Source organism: Nomascus leucogenys, chromosome 8 (genome assembly GCF_006542625.1).
Source record: "Nomascus leucogenys isolate Asia chromosome 8, Asia_NLE_v1, whole genome shotgun sequence".
Lineage (NCBI taxonomy): Eukaryota > Metazoa > Chordata > Mammalia > Primates > Hylobatidae > Nomascus > Nomascus leucogenys.
The window spans coordinates 58,392,269-58,416,240 of record NC_044388.1 but is presented as its reverse complement, the minus strand read 5'-3'; the positions used below and the strand labels follow the sequence as shown (position 1 = coordinate 58,416,240).

At 40.2% G+C, this 23,972-nt stretch overlaps 1 long non-coding RNA gene across 1 annotated transcript in view; it reads left to right on the top strand.

Moving 5' to 3' along the window:
* The window catches only part of LOC115836270, a 260,658-nt gene extending 241,398 nt beyond the window's left edge, over positions 1–19,260 (top strand). The window contains exon 3 of the long non-coding RNA XR_004031227.1: positions 19,200–19,260. This is a non-coding gene — a long non-coding RNA (uncharacterized LOC115836270). The remainder of the gene's footprint in view (positions 1–19,199) is intronic.
* The last annotated feature ends 4,712 nt before the right edge of the window (positions 19,261–23,972 follow it).

Genomic DNA, 23,972 nt, shown 5'->3' with positions numbered 1-23,972 from the left:
GTGGTGCAGTGATCAGGCTGAGTAGTGGAAGAAGTGTCTGGGCTGCCCTGAATGGCCTGGAGAGGACCTTTGCTGCTCTGAGTAGAGCATAGTTTAATGCTCCATTTAGATTAGCTGGTAAATATGATAACTACTTATTGAGATCTTTCTATGAGTTTTTGGTTCACAATATCTATTTTTCTCATCTTTCTTGAGCTTTCATTAAAAGACTAGTAAAGCATTAGTGAAAGTATGCAGAATGGGAGAGAAGGGAAGGTACTGCAGGTAAGAAAGGACGGTATGTTTCTGGAACAGGAAAAAGAGTTGAGCCACCATTGGCTGATAAAGCAGAATAAGAAAAGTGATAGCCTAGAGAAGTTTTCTGGGAAAGAGGGAGCCAGGGTTCTCAGGAGAACGCCAGAGAGCTGGGCAGTAGAACAGAGTGCAGCTGCAAATACAGGGTTTAATTGAAAGTTGAGAACAAAACCAGAGTTCTCCCCCAACCCCCCACCATACCACATACATACAACATGTGCTCCTACATACAAAGTGGTACAGAGATCTTCAAACATAGATAATTTTGAAGTAATTAATTTCAAGATTTTCATCTTCAATGTGTCCTCTTTTTCTAAAGCTCATCAGTCTTAGAAAACACTGGTTGTTCTTTCCCATCTCTCCTCTTACAATCACTGCTCAAAATGCAGGCGTACCTCTTCCCCATCTCTCGTGTTATTATAGTGAACCGCCCTGGTGCCAAACATCAACAAGAGCAATAGCAACAACTCTGAGAGGCCAACTCATAGAGCATTATAAATAATGTTTTATGACACTATGATGATGAAATCATGGTGAAACTCCTTCCATTCCCATAGAAAAATAGCAACAGGGTTGATGCAGAAATATGGGTCAGTAAGATTTCTCCACAGACAAATGAACTGATGTTATTTAAAAAAGTACCACCCAGGGCTGCTGCACATATGTGCACAGGTGCACTACTTCAAGGGGGACACTCAACTCACACACTTTGGTTTGAATGGGGCTCCCCTGAGTTGTGCAATGTATAACCTGCAGAACTGAATGCAGTGACCCTTTCCAATTTCTTTAATTTAGAGGCACTTTTAAAAATAATAACACTTTATGTGCTTGGCAATTATTTATCAATATTTGTGGTATACTGCAGCTATATTTTTTCTCATTTGTGAACTAATTATAATTGAATTGAGAAGGAAAAAAGTTAATAGTGTATTATAGGCATATAGAATATAGAAAAGTTATTTTGATTTATATAAATATTTTTGTTGCAGATGTAATAAAGGGTGTTCAACAAAATATGTATTTATTCAAGCACAAATATATAATACCCTAACATAAAGTAATAAAATTCTGTAAGGGAAGTAAAATGGAAACCCAAGTCAAAAAAGAAGTATTATGAAACTATGAACAATAAAAATAGTGAGTTCATGTATTTTGAAAATGGATAATAGAAGGTATAAAATACCATTGTATTTATATTCCACTGGATACATTTATATGAGTGACAAAAGTTATATAACAGGAATATTTTAAAATTTTAGTATTTATGGCATGCTAGAAATCACATTTTTAGCAAACTAACGATAGAAAATTTTGTATGTCAACCAGAAGTCATCTAAAATTTCAAAGTTGTTTTTGGGGGTATGCAAACAAGAAAAGTAATTAAAACCATATATTATATATTATTGTATCATCATATCATATGACAGACAAGAATTTCCCTATAAGAAAAAACTCAGAATATTCTTCTTTAAACATTTTGAAGCAAATGTCTGGAAATGTTGAGGCAAGCATAATGGATACTGGTTCTTCATTCTCAAGTGGGAGAGGACAGTTTAATGTCCTCCTCCTCATCTTTCTACCCTAAAATGATGCTCTCCTACCCTAAACAGAAGAGTACTCATGCACAAGCATTTGTTAGTCTTTCAATTCTCTCATACTTAACTATGAATGGTCAACCAAGGTCCATCAACCATAAGCCTATAAGCAAGGATATGAGGAAAAACAGCAACATGAAATAGAAGGACAATGGTAAGCAAACTGAGACACTTATCCCGGGGAGAAGGAGGTAATTGAGAGATTGGAGAAATTAAAACAAAACAAACCAAAGCAAAAACTCTCAGAAAAATTAAGTCTTACATCCATAAAACAATAATATGGTGCCAAAAAAGGAAGCATCAGATAACAAAAATGAACTCTTTGAAATTAAAAGTATAATCACAATTATAAAAAAGAGTCAATAAAGAAGTTGGAGCCGGGCTCAGTTGGCTCACACCTGTAATCCCAGCACTTTGGGAGGCCGAGGTGGGCGGATCCCTTGAGGCCAGGAGTTCGAGACAATCCTGGCCAACATGGTGAAACCCCGTCTCTACTAAAAATACAATAATTAGCTGGGTGTGGTGCACTCCTGTAATCCCAGCTATTCAGGAGGCTGAAGCACGAGAACTGCTTGAGCCCAGGTGGCTGAGGTTGCAGTGAGCTAAGATGGCGCACTGCACTCCAGCCTGGGCAGCAGAGCAATGTTCTGTCTCAAAAAAAAAAAAAAGAAGTCGGAAGACAAAGTTAAGAAAATGTCCCAGAAAGTAGGAAAAAACGTCAAAGATTCAGAAAGTGTGGGAAATGTTGTTAAATGATGCAGAGATTTAACCCAAGGAATGAAACAGTTGATGAATTGAATTTTTCACAGAAAGAGTGAAGAAAGAAAATGGACTGGGAAGGGAGGCAAACAAATTATAGATGAAAGGGGCCATTTAACCTTGATGCTGGGTTTATTCTCCTTTGAGTAGTACAGGAGCCGTGACACTGAACTTAGCAACTGCATGATCTTACAGTAAGCAGTATTAATATAGTCATAGTGAGAAGGCTGTTATCAGGTTTTGGTTTTTAGAATAAATTGCAGACAAAGCACAAAAATATGACACCTTCACTCATGTTTATTGAAGCACTATTCACAATAGCAAAGACAGAATCAAGCTAAGTGCCCATCAGTGGTAGATTGGATAAAGAAACTGTGGTACATTTACACCATGGAATACTATACAGCCATAAAAAGAATGAAATCATGTCACTTGCAGCAATATGGATGCAGCTGGAGGCCATTAACCTAAGTAAATTGATGCAGAAACAGAAAACCAAATACCGCCTGTTTTCACTGATAAGTGTGCTAAACCTTGGGTACACACAGACATAAAGATGGGACCAATAGGCACCAGGGACTCCAAAAGGACAGAGGAAGGGAGGGGTGCAAGGGTTGAAAACCATTCTGTTAGGTACTATGCTCACTTCCTGGGTGACGGGAACAATAGAAGCCAAAACCTCAGCATCATGAAATATACCCTTGGAATAAACCTGCACATGTACCCCTTGAATATAAAATTAACATTTTCCTATTCAACATAATATTAGAAGTTCTGGCCAGAGGAATCAGGCAAGAGAAAGAAATAAAGGTCACCCAAATAGGAAGAGAGGAAGTTAAACTATCCCTGTTTGCTGACAACATATCCCTGTTTGCTGACAATATAATCTTATATCTAGAAAACCCCATCATCTCTGCCCAAAAGCTCCTTAAGCTGATACATAACTTCAACAAAGTCTCAGGATATAAAATTGATGTGCAAAAGTCACTAGCATACCTGTACACCAACAACAGTCAAGCTGAGAGACAAATCAGGAACGAACGCCCATTCACAATTGCCTCAAAAAGAATAAAATACCAAGGAATACAGCTAACCAGGGAGGTGAAAGATCTCTACAAGGAGAACTACAAAACGCTGCTGATAGAAATCAGAGATGACACAAACGAATGGAAGAACATTCCATGCTCATGAATAGGAAGAATCAATATCATTAAAATGGCTGTACTGCCCAAAGCAATTTATAGATTCAGTGCTATGCCTATTAAACTACCTGTGACATTCTTCACAGAACTAGAAAAAACTATTTTAAAATTCATATGGAACCAAAAAGGATCCCAAATAGCCAAGGCAATCCTAAGCAAAAAGAGCAAAACTGGAGGCATCGTGCTACCTGACTTCAAACTATACCACAGGCCTACAGTAGCCAAAACAGCATGGTACTGGGACAAAAACAGACACATAGCCCAATGGAACAGAATAGAGAACCCAGAAATACAACCGCCCACCTTCAACTCTCTGATCTTTGACAAACCTGACAAAAACAAGCAATGAGGAAAGGATTCACTATTCAACAAATGTTGCTGGGATAACTGGCTAGCCATTTGCAGAAGACTGAAACTGGACCTCCTCTTTACAATATGTACAAAAATGAACTCAAGATGGATTAAAGACATAAATGTAAAACCCAAAACTGTAAAAACGCTGGAAGACCACCTAAGCAAGACCATTCAAGACATAGGCATGGGTAAAGATTTAATGACGAAGACGCCAAAAGCAGTTGCAACAAAAGCAAAAATTGACAAATGGGATGGAAGAGCTTCTGCATAATGAAAATAAAGAAACTATGAAAAGAGTGAACAGACAACCTATAGAATGGGAGAAAATGTTTTCAAAGTCTGTGTCTGACGAAGGTCTAATATTGAGCATCTATAAGAATCTTAAATTTACAAGAAAAAACGATCCCATAAAAAAGTGGAAAAAGGACACGAATAGACACTTTTCAAAAAAAAGATATACATGTGGCCAACAATCACATGAAAAATAAGCTCAACGTCGCTGATCATTAGAGAAACGCAAATCAAATCACAATGAGATAGCATCTCACACCAATCAGAATGGTTACTATGGGAGCTAATAATAATAACGGCTGTTGTGGGAGCTAAATGATGAGAACACACGGACACATCGAGGGGAACAACACGCACTGGGGAACAACACACACTGTTGGAAGGTGGAGTGTTGGAGGAAGGAGAGGATCAGGAAAAATAATGAATGGATATTACACTAAATACCTGGGTGATGAAATAATCTGTACACAAACCCTCATGACACAAGTTTACCTATGTAACAAACCTGCACATGTACCCCTGAATTTAAAAGTTTAAAAAAATTATAAATGTTGCCTTGGAAGGACCATTAAGAATCATTTACATATTAGCATGAATTGATTTCTTGATTTTCTCTTAACTTGGAAAATAAAAGTATAGTATTTTGGGGCCAGGCACAGTTGCTCATGCCTGTAATCCCAGTGCTTTGGGAAGCCGAGGCGGGTGGATCACAAGGTCAAGAGAACGAGACCATCCTGGCCAACATGGTGAAACCCCATCTCTACTAAAAATAAAAAAAAAAAATAAAAAATTAGCTGGGCATGGTGGCATGTGCCTGTAGTCCCAGCTACTCGGGAGGCTGAGGCAGGAGAATCGCTTGAACAGGGGAGGCGAAGGTTGCAGTGAGCCGAGATTGCACCACTGCACTCCAGCCTGGGCGACAGAGCAAGACTCCTTCTCAAAAAAAAAAAAACAAAAAACAGTTTAGTATTTTGGGAAAATATGAAATAGAATTTGGAGAAAGTGAGGCTTTTTGAAGACAAAAGTATGCCTATATAATGAGTTTTTATTTACTATTTGATGATTTTTCTAGGGTCAACCTTATTTAGTACCATCAAGAAATCTACTAAAAATACAAAAAATTAGCCGGGCGAGGTGGCGGGCGCCTGTAGTCCCAGCTACTCGGAGAGGCTGAGGCAGGAGAATGGCGTGAACCCGGGAGGCGGAGCTAGCAGTGAGCCGAGATCGCGCCACTGCACTCCAGCCTTGGGTGACAGAGCGAGACTCCATCTCAAAAAAAAAAAAAAAAAAAAAAAAAAAAAAAAAAAAAAAAGAAATCTACATTTTAGCTCTCTTTTATAGACTTATAACTCCATCAGGATCTACATGCCATATTACATCTGTAAGTTTCTATAAAGGCATCCAGAATTACTAGTGCATGTTTTATTACTTTGACTATTGCAGAAGTGTTCAATTATACCCTATATAATTAACAAAACGTGACATTTGACCTCAAAATATAAAAATCAAATTTAAATTAACAAAAGCACAAAATGTTATTATAATTATTATGTATATATTCAACCTGAAAATTCAAAGTAATGGTATAGTTGAGAGAGATTTGGAGAGATATTGGGAAGAAATGGGTAGAAAGGGTGTGGGCCTTAAAATGCTCATGCTTTGAAAGAAGTGAGGCAATTCTCTGTAGAGGCTATGAAATAACAAATAAAGGTTTGATATTATTTAATGCAACCATCAGAAGATATGAAATCTTGATACCCAGTAACTTACATAATTGGAAGTGATGTGGAGAGAACAGAAAAAAAGAATAGTATAAATAAAATACATTTTAATCATTCATGGTAATATACCAAATTAATATACTTTGCTAGGACTGTCATAACAAAGTAGCTCAAACTGGGCAGCTTAAACAACAGAGATTTATCCTGTCTCTGTTCTGGAGGCTGGAAGCCTAAAATCAAGTTGTCAGCAGGGTCAGTTCTTTCTAACGGTTGTGAGGAACTATCTGTTCCATGCCTCCCCATAGCTTCTGGTGACTGCTGTCAGTCTTTGGCATTCCATGGCTTGTGGAGGCATCACCCCCATCTCTTTCTTCATATTCACATGGTTTTCTTCCTGTGTGCAGTTCTGTCTCTGTCACCAAATTTCCACTTTTGATAAGGAAACAGTTGCATTTGACTATGGGTCACCTTAATGATTTCATCTGAACTCATCTGCAGTATGAGTTCATCTGAACTCATGCTGATGTGAAGGGATTTTGCAGTACTTAAAGTATCAATCAGTGAATCTTAAGATACAGAGATTATGTAGGTAGGATAAATTTTGTCACACAAGCCCTTTCAAACCAGAAAGTTTTCTCTGGATGGTGATAGAGAAGCCAGATCACCCTATATACAAATAAAGTCACATTCACATGTACTGGGGGTTAGAATGTTGACTTTTTTTTGGGTAACACCATTCAACCCGTAATCTATGACAAGATTAAGAAAACAACATAAGAAATATAATAACATAAAAAACGTAAGAAATTACAATTTAAATATTTTATTACTCTTTATTATTTGAATATAATATATACATGATATCAATGATAAGATACACATCTTTGCATTAATTATATTAATTACAGTTATAGAATTAACCATCACATCAAACAAAAATCGTAATAGATGAAAACGATTCACCTCTATAAGTTATGAATTGGGGTGGTTAAAAAACAGGGTGGGGGCAGATTTATATTAACCATTTTGTTGTATTTTATTTCTTGTCATAAACATTTTTTTCTTTGATGAAAATTAGAAAAAAAAATTTAGTCTACTCTTTCCTGAGCAATTTATATACATTAGGTTTCTCATTCTTAAGATGAAGCTGCAACTAGCATACAGTCAAATTCATCCTTTCTAGTGTACAGTTTTGTGAATTTTGACAAATGCATACATTCAGGTAACTACAACTATGATCAAAATATGAAAGAATTCAATTACTTTCCTCCTCATTCCTGCTGGATTCCCTTTCATTCCTTTGTTGCCAACTTATCCCTTTGCCCTGGCCCTTGTAACCACTGATAAATTTTCTGTCTCTATGTTTTGCCTTTTCCAGCAAGGCATATATGGAATTAAACATTTTGTAGGCTTTGACTCTGTATTCCTTCACCTTTAAGATTTATGTCTTTTATTACTGAATAGTATTCTGTTGCATGCTTTACCATGGTTTATCCATTCACCAGCTGGGGGACATTAATCAGTGTTGTTTCTATTTTTTAGAAATTAAAATAAAGCCACTAAAAATATTCATATATGGATTTTTGTGTATAAAATATGTTTATATTTCATTTGGGGAAATGCCTAGGAGTGGCATTGACTAATGATGTTCAGCATCTTCTCATGTGCTCATTAGCTATTCATATATCTTCTTAGCAAATGTTTATTCATATCTTTTGCCCATCCTGTAACTGGGTTGCTTGCCATCTTATTATTGAATTGTAAGTGGTGTTTATATATTCTGAATATAAGTTGTCTATTAGGTATATAAATTCAAAAATAGTTTCTCCCAGTCTATGGTTTGTCTTTTCCCTTGTTAACGATGTTTTGGCAAGCCTTTTTTTTTTTCTTTTTTTTCCTTCCTGTGCTACACTTATGTAAGCATAATTTTAAACATGTCTTCCCAAGTTTCCTGTCCTCTGGATATCCAATAACTAATCTAGGTACTGATGTGAAGGGATTTTGCAGTAATTAAAGTATCAATCAGTCGATCTTAAGATACAGAGATTATGTAGGTAGGATAAATTTTGTCACACGAGCCCTTTCAAACCAGAAAGTTTTCTCTGGATGGTGTTAGAAAGAGAAGCCAGAGAGATTCAAAGCATAAGAAGGTTTTGATGTACACACCATTGCTGGCTTGAAGATGGAGTGGGTCACAGGATGTAGAATGTGGCTACCTCTAGAAGCTAAATGTGGCTCCTAACTGACAGTCAGCAAGGAAGGGAGGCTTTCAGCTCTAAAGGTGAAAACAACTGAATCCTGTCAATAACATGAATGGCCCCATGCTTCAGATAGTGTAGCCAGCTGACATTTTGATGTCAGTCTGAGCACAAACCAGCCATGCCCTGCCAGACTTTTGAACTATAGCATTGTGAAGCAATAAATTGGGTGTTTTGAGCAGGTAAATTGTAATAATATGTTTTTAATTTTGAAGGTTGTTTTTTCAATTTTTTTCTTTTAAGGGTTGTACCTTTGTTCTCATAATTAATTGTGAATAAGACCGCCAAAGTCACAAAAACTTTCACCTAGAATTTTAATAGTTTTCGCTTTTACATGTAGGACTATGACCCATTTGGGGTTAATTTTTGTGTATGAGTGTTAATGATTTTTTTTTGAAATTTCTTATTTTGAAAATTATATTTTTTCTTTAATTATCATATTTTATTTTAATTCTGTCAGATATTTTTCTTTAATTCTTTAACCATGACTTCTTTTAATTCTTTGAACATAGTTATAATAAATGCTTTGAAGTCTTTGTCTGCTAAACGCCACCTCCTTATCCACTCAGAGTTAATTTTTATTGACAGCATGGTTCCCTGAATATAGGTCACACTTTCCTTTTTTTTCCGTCTTGTAAATTTTTGTCAAGAACCAGACATCTTAGATAATATATTGTAGCAAATATAATTCTGATTTTCTTTCCTTGAGTGCTGTTAATGTTGCTTTTTGTGTGTTGTTATCGTTTTGCTTGTTTTCTTTTGTTTTGGTTTTAGTAACTTGCTAGAACTTAATCTGTTGAATCTGTCTTCCCCGTGATATGTGGCTGCTGATGTCTCTGTTTATTTTAAGAAAAATTTAAAGGTTAAGTTTATGCTGGCTTTCTAGTGGCTCCACTGCGTCTGCATAGTTTGGTAGTCAACCAATGATTGTCCTCAAACACCTTGACAGTAAGATTTCCGTCTTCTGCTGATGGATCTGTGGGAGGGTTTGGGAGCCCATTCAACATTCAGACAGTTTTCAGACGTTCAGAGTTTACTTTCTGCCAGGCCCTCCTGGGTCTTTCCTGTAGACTTGCATAGCATCCAAGCCCATGCAGGATGTGTAGACAGCTGGGCCGTGTTGAGTCTTCCCTGCACGTGTGCACAGCCTCCCAGGTAGCCAGAGACTTGAGGAGCAATCAGCCAGCCCTTCTTTGGCCCTCTCATCTCTAGGTTCTTCCTGCCAAATTAATGATTAGTCAAATTTTTCACTGCTCCACCCAAGTGGGACTGCAATTCAGGGTGGTAGAGCCATGGGCTTTCATCATTTGCTTCCCATTAGTTTGCTACTTCCACTTACAATACAACTGGGTGTGGATTTTCTGCCCTAGCATCAAATGAAGTCATCTCCCTCCAACAGTGAAATTGTTGTTTTTTTGGCCAGACTTTCCCTGGCAACTTTACAACACTGGTCTAGCCGGAATAAGGTCGGGGTAGTGGGGGACTGCAGATACTGGAGCAACCTCAACCAAGAATGCCACGTACTCCCCCAGTTCATGCCTTAATTTGAGCAGTTTTCCATTAATGAATGTTTTTCTCTATTTTTCACCCCTGGTCATTTTCCAGAGAACTGAGATTACTGTTTTAGACCCTTTTCTTCTTGCAATTTTATAATTGTTTTTTGATGGCTGAGTTTTGACAATCTTCATTCTTCATTCCACCATGTTCATATCCCACATCATCATTTCTGTTTTTTTTTTTTTTTTTTTTGGAGACTGAGTTTTGCTCTGTTGCCCAGGCTGGACTGTAGTGGCGTGATCTTGACTCACTGCAACCTCTACCTCCCAGGTTCAAGCGATTCTCCTGCCTCAGCCACCCAAGTAGCTGGGATTACAGGTGCATGCCACTACGCCTGGCTGATTTTTGTGTATTTTTAGTAGAAACCAGGTTTTGCCATGTTGGCCAGGCTGGTCGCGAACTCCCGACCTCAAGTGATCCACCCACCTCTGCCTCCCAAAGTGTTGGGATTACAGGTGTGAGCCACCATATCCAGCCCCACATCATAATTTCTGAAAGGTATTTTTGGGGGTATAAAATTTTGTATTTATGATTTTTTTCTTTCTGTGAATATGTTTCCTTTACTGCCTTCTGGTTCACACAGTTTTTGATTATCTGCTGTAATTCTTATGTGTGTTCCTCTGTGTGTGATATGCCTCTTTTCTCTGTCTGCTTTCAAGATTTTTTCTTTGCTGTTGGTTTTTAGTAGTTTATAGATGATATATCCAGGTGTGTTTTATGCTAGTTGGTCTTCTTTGAGTTCCTTTGAATGTGAGTTTTGGTGTCCACCACTAATTTGAAGGAATTCCTAGCCACCATCCCTTCAGTGGTTTTCCTACCCTGTGCTCCCTTCTCCTTTTGCATTCAAAATTACAGGATGTCCGATTATTTGAATTGGTCCCATCACTCTTGGATCTTCTGCATTAACTTTTTTTTTTAACTCATTAAAAAAAAATCTTTGTGGTTAAATTTGAGTAATTTCTATTGGTGATAGTTTGAGTTCAACTGATTCTATCCTCAGTCATGTTGAGACTACTAATGAGGTTGTTGATAGCATTCTGCATACCATACTATTTCTAACATTTTCATTTAATTCTTTCTTACAATTTCCATCTCTCTGCTGAAATTCCACATCTAGTCAGGTATGTTGTCCGCCTTTTATATTAGGGCCTTTAACACATTAATCACATTATTTTTAATTATCTGACATTTTCAACATCTGGGTCACATCTGACTCTGCTTCTCTTGATTGCTTTGTCTATCTGACAGAGTGCCCCCTCCCCTCCACTCCTCCTTTGCTTTTTTACTTGTCACCTGACTTTATTGGAAAGCTGGTCATTTTGGGTAGGACAGTAGAGACTGAGATAAACATTCTTTATACCCAGAAATGGCATGCCTTTTATTTTGTTAGTCTTTCAATGTGTGGGGGTCAGTCTGTCTAGCCAGGACAGGACTTGAGCTGGGTGTGGTTGTTGTTGTTGTTAAGGCTATCATCAGTGTGTCACAGGCTGAGAACTCCTCTAGTCTTAACTCATGCTTAGAGTGGTGGCTATTAATAGGAGAAGTTTCTTCAGTGTTGGCTTAAGGTTCAAGTTTAAGCCCTTTTTTTTTTTTTGAGATGGAGCCTTGCTCTGTTGCCCAGGCTGGAGAGCAGTGGTGCTATCTCAGCTCACTGCAACCTCCGCCTCCCGGGTTCAAGCGATTCTCCTGTCTCAGCCTCCCGAGTAGCTGGGACTACAGGCACGTGCCACCACGTCTGGCTAATTTTTGTATTTTTAGTAGAGATGGGGTTTCACCGTGTTAGCCAGGATAGTCTCGATCTCCTGGTCTTGTGATTTGCCTGCCTTGGCCTCCCAAAGTGCTGGGATTACAGGCGTGAGCCACTGCGCCTGGCCACATTTAAGTCCTTTCTTTGCAACTTTCCTTTAGACAGCGTCACTCTTTATGTTTTTGCTCCTCTTCCACCAGGACATTGATATTACTGGCTACTCAGTGCTTGCTAGCCTGATGGTAGGCCGTGTGGATATTCTTCTCAGAATTAAGCTGGAGCAGTGTCTCTGGGTCTCAGGGATGGGGCCATCTCAGAGATCCTGTCCCTCTGCCTTAAGTAGGAGACCTCTAATAATTCAGGCCAGGAAATTTTCTTGCTCCTACCACAGGGTTACAGGGTATGTTTGTATTCTGTTCTCCCAGCTGCAAAGAGTCTTAACCTGTGGCTTGGTACAACAGGGTTCACTGCCCTTCCAACAGATGAGGCTTCTTTTCCTTAGAAGAGGTAGAGGTGGAATATTCAGGTAAGGCTTTGTGCTTTTCTGTAGTGGCTTCTCTTCCTCTCCACAAAACCTGCATCACTAGGGAAGCTTTCTCTGGACCAGGGTTTCTCAATAGCAGCTCTATTGATATTATGGATTGGGCAATTCTTTGTCGTAGTGGGCTCGTCTATGTATTGTAGGATGTGTAGCCACATTACTGGCCTCTAACCACTGGATCCGCCAAGTTGTGACAATCAAAAATATCTCCAGGCATTGCCAAATGTCCCCTTGGAGGCAGTTTCCCTCCATTTGGATCCACCACTCTGGGCTCTCACCTTGCCCCAGTATTTATTCTGAGCACCCAGAAGGTCTATGGAGAAGAGGCCGTGAGTAGATGTGAATTTCCCTTGTGTTTGAAGATCCCACAAGTTCTATACTGTTAACTAAGCCACATTCAGACTTTAGACATTTTTGACAATTTTTGGGTGAATTCTTCTTACTGATTCGCAAGGTGTCTCCTACCTGCTCCAGTAAGCAAGTGCTTGCATCCTGTCACTCCTTGGAGGCACTTTACTGTCTCTAGGTTTGGGATTAATCTGTCACCCTATGACCTCAGCTCTCTGATGAGTTTAATAGCATTGGTAAATTTGCAGATTACTTAGGATACTTATTGCTTTACTTTAGGGAATGATGCTCCTTCCAGCTTTGGACACCTTAAGTGGAAGCTGGAAGTCTGATATACACAATCTTAAAAATTTCTCAAATATCCTGTGGAGAAACTGGAGACTTTCAGAGGTTAAGCAACTCCTCTGTGTGCAGGAGATTTGAACCAGTTCTTTCTTTTTTTTTCTTTTGAGACGGAGTCTTGCTCTGTCTCCCAGGCTGGAATGCAGTGGTGCGATCTTGGCTCACTGCAAGCTCCACCCCCTGGGTTCAAGCCATCCTCCTGCCTCAGCCTCCCCAGTAGCTGGGGCTACAGGCGCCCGCCACCATGCCCGGCTAATTTTTTGTATTTTTAGTAGAGACGGGGTTTCACCGTGTTAGCCAGGATGGTCTCGAGCTCCTGACCTTGTGATCTGCCTGCCTCGGCCTCCCAAAGTGCTCGGATTACAGGTGTGAGCCACAGTGCCCGGCCAAACCAGTTCTTTCTTAACCATACATGCCAGTCCATTCCACACTGCTGTTCTTACTCCTATGTAGAGTGATGGTGTGTTAAGTTTAACTATTGACTCTCCAAGGCAGGGTTTATATTGTTTATATTCCTCTTTTTACTTATTCCTCAATGTAGATTTAGACAGTAGTGCAGAAAACTACTGGGCAGGATGAAAGGGAGAATGATGGTGGAGCAGTTTGTCATTGTGGGTACCAGGCCTCTCATCTGTCTCTCAGAAGTTTCAAATTCGGATGCCTGTAGGGGCCAGGCAAGAAACATAAATGAGTAAAGTGTGCTTGGTCTATGTGGGCTCTCGTTTTCCTTGACACTTGTGGCCCTGCTTTTGTTAGTGACGGGAAAATCTTTATAAGAAAAACAGCAGTGCAAGCTAAAGATTGGCAGAGTTTTTAAAATTGGGGCATACATTGTGAGGGCTCCTGGACAGTCCCTGTTGCCTTAGAGCCACCCATGAATATTACTTATCTGCCTTGAGATCACTTCATTGAACATTACATAGTTTTCAAGCACCCACTGCCTCCGAGGCTCTGCTCTTGGTTTCAAGGATGTAGCAATGACTAAAACGACGCCTTAATGGAAACGACATTTTGGTTTGTGGTCTGCAGTAGGGAGGATGGGAACTGTGGGCCTGGAGAGTATTGCCTGAAAAACACGCTGCCGCCACTCACCTCTGGCCAATTGCTGCCAACCATGAATGCTGACCCTATGTTGCCAAAGCTTTTAATTTTCCAAGACAAATCAGAAATTGGATTTCTATTTTAAGTGGCAACTTTCTTATTTTTAAATATTGGCTCAACATTTTAAAAATCACTGTGGAGGTTAAACAAAATGTGTCTGCAGACAGAATCTGGCTTGCAACCTCTGTTAAACACCATCTTTGCCCTTGCTGGTCTGCTTGAGAAGAGAAATGCAATGAAACGACAGCTGTAGCCATGTTAATTCCCTTCTCTAGAAGCAATGAACCAGTCGTCAGAGATTTGGCAATTCCAAGGCTTAATTTGCAATATAAGGCCAACAATTTCAGTGAAAGCCGTTTTAAAATCAGCCTTCAAATCAACAAACAACAAAATGACTATACAAATCAACAGTGTTTATTAACATGGACTCAAGAGAATGTGGCCAACAGGTTACTTGCAAGCAGGGGATATTGAAGTTATTAATCTGCTTGCAAGTTGGAGATTGGCTTTTAGAAAATGATCCCTATTATAGGCCACTTGTATTTCTATAAACATGCTACACTGTGATCCAAACCTGCAGCCACTGTGTGAGTTTTGCAGTGGTGCCTGTTTATTAAGTCTAGGATTCCTGATAAAGCATGAAGTTATTATTATTTTTGGTAAATTTATAGTGTTTATAATTTTTCTTTTTTTAAAGCTAGCTACTTTGGAGGGTTTTTTTTGACAGTGAACGTCTTTTTTTTTTTTTTTAAGATGGAGTCTTGGTCTGGCTCTGTCACCCAAGCTAGAGTGCAATGGCTCAACTCTCACCTCCCAGGTTCAAGTTATTCTCTGGCCTCTGCCTCCCGGGTAGCTGGGATTACAGGCTTGCATGACCATGCCTGGCTGATTTTTGTATTTTTAGTAGTGATGAGGTTTCACCATGTTGGCCAGGCTGGTCTCAAACTCCTGACCTCAGGCAATCCACTCACCCTCTCAAAATGCTGAGATAACAGGCATGAGCCACTGCGCTTGGCCCACAGTGAAGGTCTTATAGTTTAGCAAATGAATCCATTTTCTGATTGGCTTCATATTTTACCAGTTACTTGAGCAGTAGTTTGTGTTTCAAAAAGAATGTGGTAACGTATCCAGAATTGGTGGGTTCTTGACCTCACTCACTTCAAGAATGAAGCCACAGAACCTCACGGTGAGTGTTGTAGTTCTTAAACAGTGTCTGGAGTTTGTTCTTCCTGATGTTCATATGCATTGAGTTTTTTTCTTCTGATGGGTTCGTGGTCTCACTGGCTCAGGAGTGAGGCTGCATACTTTCGTGGTGAGTGTTACAGCTCATAAAGGTAGTGCAGACCCAAAAAGTAAGATTCATCGCAAACAGCAAAACAACAAAGCTTTCTCAGTGTGGAAAGGAACCAGACCAGGTTGCCACTGCTGGCTCAGGCAGCCTGCTTTTATTCCCTTATCTGGCCCCACCCACATCCTGCTGATTGGTCCATTTTACAGAGAGCTGATTGCTCTGTTTTACAGAGAGCTGATTGGTCTGTTTTGACAGGGTGCTGATTGGTGCATTTACAATCCCTGACCTAGACACAAAAGTTCTCTAAGTCCCTACTAGATTAGCTAGACACAGAGCACTGATTGGTGCATTCACAAACCTTGAGTTAGACACAGGGTGCTGACTGGTGCCTTTACAAACCTTGAGCTAGACACAGACTGCTGATTGGTGTATTCACAATCCCTTAGCTAGACATAAAGGTTCTCCAAGTCCCCACTAGACTCAGGAGCCCAGCTGGCTTCACTCAGTGGATCCCGCACCCGGGCTGCAGGTGGAGCTGCCTGCCAGTGCCATGCCTTGTGCCTGCACTCCTCAGCCCTTGGGTGGTCGATGGGACCAGGCGCTGTGGAGCAGGGGGCGGTGCTCGTGGGGGTGGCTGGGGCTGCGCAGGAGCTGGGGGCGGGGGCGGGGCGGGGCGGGGGTGGGGACTGGGGCAGGGAGTGGGAGAGGGAGGCTCAGGGATGGCGGCCTGCAGGTCCGAGCCCTGCCCTGCGGGAAGGCAGCTAAGGCTCGGGGAGAAATGGAGTGCAACGTCGGTGGGCCGGCACTGCTGGGGGACCCGGCGCACTCTCCGCAGCTGCTGGCCCCCGTGATAAGCCCCTCACTGTGCGGGCCTGGCGGGGGCCAGCCAGTCTCTCCGAGTGTGCCACCCGCCAAGCCCACGCCCATCCAGAACTCTAGCTGGCCCACAAGCATCGCGCGCAGCCCTGGTTCCCGCCCCTGCGTCTCCCTCCACACCTCCCGGGAAGCTGAGGGAGCCGGCTCCGGCCTCAACCAGCCCAGGGAGGGGCCCCCACAGCACAGTGGCGGGCTGAAGGGCTCCCCGAGCATGGCCAGAGTGGACAGCGAGGCCGAGGAGGCGCCAAGAGCGAGTGAGGGCTGCCAGCATGCTGTCATCTCTCAGTAGCTGATCATTAATAATCACTAACTTGTTGAAATTATTACATGCTGACAGAATCTACTCATTGTCCTATGAACTTTTTGTTCTCATTTTCTTCACCACTCTTTGCTCACGTGTTTCTTCCATTTCCCTTTTCCTATTTGACTGTCTATTCTTCAAAGTTCACTCTGCTGCCTGTGCACATATTTACCGGGTCCCTGCATCCTGTATACTGATCCAGCTCCTCTGGCCTCTGGAACCCAGCCTCATACCTCTTTTCTCTATCCCCACCACTTGCCAGAGCTCCTTAGGAGCTGAAGGGCTGTTTTCCACCTTTTAACAATTCTTTCCCACTTTTGAGGTCTCTGAACTAAGCCCTGAGGAGTTGCACTGGGGACACATTTTCATGTGTCAATATATCCATCACAGCCAACAGCTTGCCGAAATCTGTTCATGCTGTAAAGCCAGGTCACATGTTTACTGATTTTCCTTGGCTCAGGATGGGTCATTTGCTTTTCATCACCCATGTTCTGCTGGTTGTCCCCGATTTGTGAGGGTCTGACTACAACCCCCAAATTCCAGCTCATACAGACTCAGTGACTGACATGCTTTATTGAAATAATGCCTAATCGAACCTGTCAGAGATTCCCAAGTGGGGAGGCACCCTGGGCCACTCTCGTTGTTCCTGAGACAGGGCAATAGACAGCTGTACGCCTCCCCTGGTGACAGCAGCTTTTTAAAATGATACAACACTCACTTCTATCAAGCTGCCTTCTGGATTCAACTCTACATTTTGTCTGAGATAATGAGGAATTTTGATCTTATTTTACAATTATATTGGGTCTTACTCTACTGAGACTGCATTCTGAATATTTGTGCAGAAAGGCATTTAAAATGCAGCTTCTATGAAGGAAGACAAGTGGACTGCCTTATTTGAAGTTTCCTGAGCATTCTATTTATGTTAATAGCGGCAACCTGGGCTTTTTGGCTTATACACTTTGGGTTATATGTCTGCAGAATAAATTTATCATGACAATAACCTGAGCAATGTTACAAATTACAAACATTTTCAAAGACAGATATTGACTATTAAATTAAGGCCAAATTCAAGGGAAAAAAAATTCTGCTCCACATATGTTCCTAGAAGTGGATGCTTTTGAATTACTGTTCAGTCACTGTGCTGTGGAAAACACGAGCAAGTCAAACTTCAATTTCTGCTAATTGTTTAAATTTTTAAAATCTCGACACTGGCTTTTTCTCTTAAATAATTTTTCATGCCTTTTACTTATTTTAGGAAGTAATTCAATATAATCTTTAAAACTCTTATGTTACTTTTACATAAAACAGTAGGAGTTTTTAAATTAGCACTAGAAGGACTAAAATCTTTTGTTTTTCAACATTGATACTATTCAAAAGCTCATATACACTTTGTGTATATGAGCTAATTTTTGAAAACAATAATAGATAGCTCTTGACTTTGAAAAAGTAATTTTTGAAAACAATAATAGATAGCTCTGAATAAGAAAAGTGTCACATGTATCATTCATACATGATGGGCTTTATTTTACTGTCAAGTACCGATAACCATCTCAAAAGGGCAAACTTCGAGTTTAAAGTTTAAAAGAATTTTTTTTTTTTTTGAGACAGGGTCTGGCTCTGTTACCCAGGCTGGAGTGCAGTGGCACGATGTCACCACACCTCAACCTCTGTCTCACAGGCTCAAGCCAGCCTCCCACCTCAGCCTCCCAAGCTGGGACTCCAGGCATGTGTCACCATGCCTGGCTAATTTTTGTATTTTTTGTAGAGATGGGTGTCTCGCTATATTGCCCAGGCTGGTCTCAAACTCCTAAGCTCAAGCAATCCACCTGCCTTGGCCTCCCAAAGTACTAGGATTACGAGTATGAGCCACCATATATAGCCTAAAAGATTATTCTGGTGAATGTTTACAATAATTTAATAAATGCTGGGATCATCATTCATTAAAAAAATTCCATTTATTCTAATTATCTGGGCCCAGACTGTATTCTGGTGTAGTATTTCTTTCAATTAAAATAATATCAAATGTAATCATTTGCAGATTGACCTTAATAATTTATTGTATGACTTTAAGGAGTTTTATGAGTTTTAGAACCACATTTCCTTTCATTATAAATTTTTATATTTTATATCTTTGCTGGATGATGTTCTCAGGGTTTAATCTGCTTAGCCCCTCAGTACACGTATTTATCATTGACTTTATCAGATATTATCTACTTATGACTGTTGCAAAACTGGATCATAACTTTTAAATGATAAACAGTACAGGTACCTAAGGTATGCAGCAGCAAGTTGTCATCGTAACTTCAATGCAATCTGAATTTGTCACTTTTGGGGCATAAAATAGGACATTTAAGCATCTAAATCAAATCTGAAGTTTTCCTAGAGATTGCCTTTGTAAAACATTTTGAGAATATTGACTGACCCTCAGTTTATTAGGAATCTCACTTAAGAAATGAGCAACAACAATAAAAGTAAGACACCAGCTTATATCCTGTTGACTTTATACTTAGATTTTTCGGAACCATTAAGTAGTACTGTAGCTCTCCAATCCCACATTGCTTCACATAGCTTATGGTTGGGTCAGTTTACCTTGGTTTTTAAATATTATTTTTCTTTTTTAGAGAGACTGGATTGAAATCTGTGCATTGCCAAGGGCAAGAAGCTGAGAACGTGGAGAGAGAGGTAAGATCGATGTCACAGTAGGCCCCTCCTTAATTTTTTTTCCTTTAAAAGCAAGGCTTTCAAGCTTGACTTTTCGTTTTCCATGGATGGAAAGTATAGAAGTGAGTAGAAATGTAGCCGCCTTTGTAGCACTCACGAGTAAAGAGGATGATTAATGGGTGTAGCAGGCAACGTCGTAGCAAAAGAGAGTCTATGGAAGAGAAACAAAAGTGCCTCAGAATTCCCAAGGATTCCCATGATCCTTAGTAGGACCTCATGGTGCCTGTCCGCTGTTTCTATTTTTGATTAGATTTATAAACACAGCACCACATATTTTCATGTGGCTTATCGCCTAGGGGCAGAATCAGATTGGCTGCACTGAAATTGTGAGGCTTGTGAATTTTGGGCAAGGGCTAGAGTGAAATAAGTAGTGTAATTGTTTTTGTGGAGTGACCGTGGGACCTCCTCTGTTCTGAATTACACATGGCTCAACCCTTTGACCTGACCAGAGTCTGCAAAGGCTGGCAGGACTCCTAACGCTGTGCTGAAAGGGTCGTCGCTGAACAAGCTGGAACGTTATCTGTCAGGCCAGATGTGGGCCAACAACTAGATTCAAATATATGAATTACTGGTAGGACACATTTGCGACCACTTCGTCTTCACTTAACCCGTCATCATATAAGTTATTATTTCAACAGGAAGTGCCAGTGTGGGGAATGTTTAGAATCCAAATGTAGCACAGATCCTTTGATAAATAGATTATTAGGCTGTGTTTTTTTTTTAGTTTACTAAATTTTGGATCATCTTTGAGAATATTTTGCCTAATAATTCAAACATTATTATTTTGATTTTTTTAATATCCCCAGGTTTGGGGGGAATGTCATAAGCCATGATTAAAACTCTTTCATCTCAATGAGTTTAATTCTTTCAAAATAGATGGTAATCCACTGATATAATTCCTTGAAAGAATCAAAGCTGGGGGAATGCAGAGAACTGGGAAAAGATTTGGGAGAATCATAGGTGCTGACATTTGTGCAATTGTGGAGAATTCATTCTGCGATTCACATGATGATGAGTTGGATAAAGATGTTTACATCTATCTAGGTATGATTTTGAAGTGACATCCTTGAATTTTTGTTTTGGATTCAGCAGCTTATATTCTCAAAGGCAATCTAAGCAGAAATCTCAAGTTTATTTTTAGGCCCTTGACATTATTACCAAAACTAGTCCTATTTCTGGAATATGCCTAAACATTTTTTAAATTTGCTTTCTTTTCCTTGCCAAGTAAAGGTCTCTGTAGGTATTTTATGTTTACACCCACATGGAAATAATGTAGCATTTAAATATTTGCTTTCTTATCTGAGGCAACTCAGGCTGAATATTAATTCAATTCTTAGTTACATGACACTTAAAATTTTCTTTAAGGAGTATACAACTTTATGTGTTTGTGGTTTTTTTTTTTTTGAATTGTATTTTTCTCTTACTGCAGCGACTCTAAACATGAAAATGGGGAGGTCCTCATCAAATCAGTTACAAAAAAAAATAAAAAAAAAACCACTAAGATATTCTATAAGCCCCCCAACAAAACTGCATTCAGCCCTACCCAGTCTCACTCTCATTAGCAGTGAAGGGTTTGCTCTCCACGCAATCTAACATGGAATGCTTAGAGCAGACAGGTGCAAATTGCAAGCTGTTTCACTTTGGCTGTTATCCCTTGAATCGACAAAGTAATAGACTGGGAGAACAAAAAAGGTTCCAGCTCAAGCTGCATAAATGAAAGTCTTAACAGGGACACACCAGCTGGCTAGGAGAATTCAATGTAGTGAATACTAAACATTACCTTTGTGCCACTTGCCAACGAAAAGGGCCTCAGTGACACCCCCTCCCTTTGATGATTGAGATGATGTGCCTTCAAAATCGTATTTTGCTTTATTGTAAAGGCAGTACTGTGGCCGAAGTGGATGAGAACGGAATCCAACATACCTGTTCCTGTAATGTTGCCATCATTACACTCCTCCGAGCGATTCAGGCATGATTAGGTTCCTGGAGTGGGACCAGATTGATAGTATTTCTATCCATGTCTTTTTTGGCTGATCCAAGCAAAGCCCCAGAGCAGTGAAACAACAAAACACAATCGCTAGCACCCCCGCCTCCCCAGCAAGATGAATCTGCTGAGCTAGTCTGCCGAAAAAACAGTTGTTCATATTAGGAACACCTAATTTCATTTCATGGAAGAGCCATGCCACGCCGGTATGTGTAGGAATCTAAGGTATGCGTTTCCAAAAAGAGAACCTAACTGTCATTCCAAAGTTGCTTCTCTTTGTGACTTCCCAGTGTGCACAGGAACTGTTGTCTGCAAGAAGGAACTTTCACTTGAGCTTTGAGGCCACTGACTTGGTCTGACCCTGCAGATAAGGGTAGGAAGAAAACTGGAGCTGGCCTTGTTTACAGCCGGACAGAAGAAAACAGCCAGACACAAATGAGGGGTGACGGTTTCATGAAGCACAATTGGTTGATCCCAGATGTAATCTGACTGCCCTGAACTGAGCGATGATCCGTACAGTATGCAGAATTCACTTTCTTGCTGGTCTGTGCCCACCAGCCTTGGAGGAGTGCTCCCCGCGCCCCTCAGCCATGGCTTTGAGTGCAACCAGAGCTGAACAACTGCACCGTGGGACCCGATTCCTTCTGACAACAATCACATTCTTTTAAAAACTTCATAGGTTTCGGTTGTCACTGGTTATAAATGAGTTTGTTGTTCATGTTTGCTACTCTGTCGTAGATTTCCTTTCAAGTTGAGAGTGTCTGCATCAAAATATATTTGTTGCTTTTTAATGAAAAGGAAAATATTATTGGAAACTCTCAGTTCTTAAAAATTTCAGGTTTTCAGGGTTTTTTTTTCTGTTCAAATCACAAAGTATTGTTTCTTCCACATTATTGAATATATTTAATAGGGTAACCTTACTAAAATTATTAAAAGGAACTGATTTAGCACTATTTAAACACACATATAAATATGTTACCTTTCAGTTATTCAAGATGAGTAAGTTCTAGGGATCCGTGGTCCAGCATCGTGCTGATAGTTAACACTGCAGTGATTAAACTTGTGTTAAGACGGTAGATCTCATGTCATCTGTTCTTACCACAATAAAAAAATGCTTTAACAGTGTGTTCCTTTAGAGAGTTACTTTGCGTTATAGCTGCTAAATAGAAACACGAAGGCAAAAGCCACAAAGCCTATCCATAGTAGATTTATTAATAGTTAATATTTCTAGAGATTTTGCTGATCTTCAGAACTCAACAGATATCAATGAGAAGCAGGAAGATGCTGGTAAGGAAATTTTGTGTTTTAAATTTAATTTTTGACATACAGTATAGGAATTTAATAAGTTAATGTGAACTTATTAAAATGCTAACATTTACATAAATACACTACTGGTAACGAATTAATGTAAAATATGAGTGAATGATTATTTTGCATGAGCTAAAGAGATAAAAATCTCATCAGGAAAGAGAGACTCTGAATTGAGAAGGGGGTGGAAGAAAATGCAATTTACACCACTTAAAGGTGCCCATGTGTAAAGGAGAGAAAACAGTGAGGAAATTGGCAAAAGAGAGAAGTCGGAAATCACTCCTAATTTCCTCTTGAACATATGTTAGTAGTAAAGAGGTCACAAAATACAAACCACTGCTTGGTGATCTTCTCAAAGAATTCATCTCTGGTGTGTACAATCAGACATTGCTTTCCTTTTGAATATGTGAACTTGTGAAAATATGTTTCAGACCTTTGTAACATGAGAGAGCAAGTCCATAATTTCATTTGAAGTCCTTAGTAAGGAAATGAGGTCTATTAATAGGCCACATCCATTTAAAAGCATGTTTAACTCGATCTGAAAGGAGTGAAGTGCCAAAATTACTGAACCATGTCAGGAAAACTAATATCTGCTGTTACCTCAGCTGAAGGCTGTGAAAAAAACAGACTTCAACCTCTTTCTTAATAAAATGTAGGAACATTTAGTGCAGTGGTGAACTACCCTTTTTAAAGTTTAGCAAGTTTTTAATGAATGTAGTCCAATTTATTTTATTTATTTATTTATTTTTGTTTTGTTTGAGACAGAGCCTTGCTCTGTCGTCCAGGCTGGAGTGCAGTGGCGCAGTCTCGGCTCACTGCAAGCTCCGCCTCCCGGGTTCCCGCCATTCTCCCGCCTCAGCCTCCACAGTAGCTGGAATACAGGCGCCCGCCACCAGGCCCGGCTAATTTTATTTTATTTTTTGTATTTTTAATAGAGATGGGGTTTCACCGTGTTAGCCAGGATGGTCTCAATCACCTGACCTCGTGATCCACTCGCCTTGGCCTCCCAAAGTGCTGGGATTACAGGCATGAGCCACCACGCCTGGCCTTTTTTGTTTCTTTGTTTGAGACGGAGTCTCGCTCTTTCGCCCAGGCGGGAGTGCAGTGGCGTAATCTCGGCTCACTGCAAGCTCCGCCTCCCGGGTTCACGCCATTTTTCTGCCTCAGCCTCCCGAGTAGCTGGGACTACGGCGCCCGCCACCTCGCCCGGCTAATTTTGTGTTTGTATTTTTAGTAGAGACGGGGTTTCACTGTGTTAGCCAGTATGGTCTCGAGATCTGCCTGTCTCGGTCTCCCAAAGTGCTGGGATTACAGGCGTGAGCCACAGCTCCCAGCCTGAAATAACTTTTTAACCTATTTTACACTAAATACTAACTTTTGT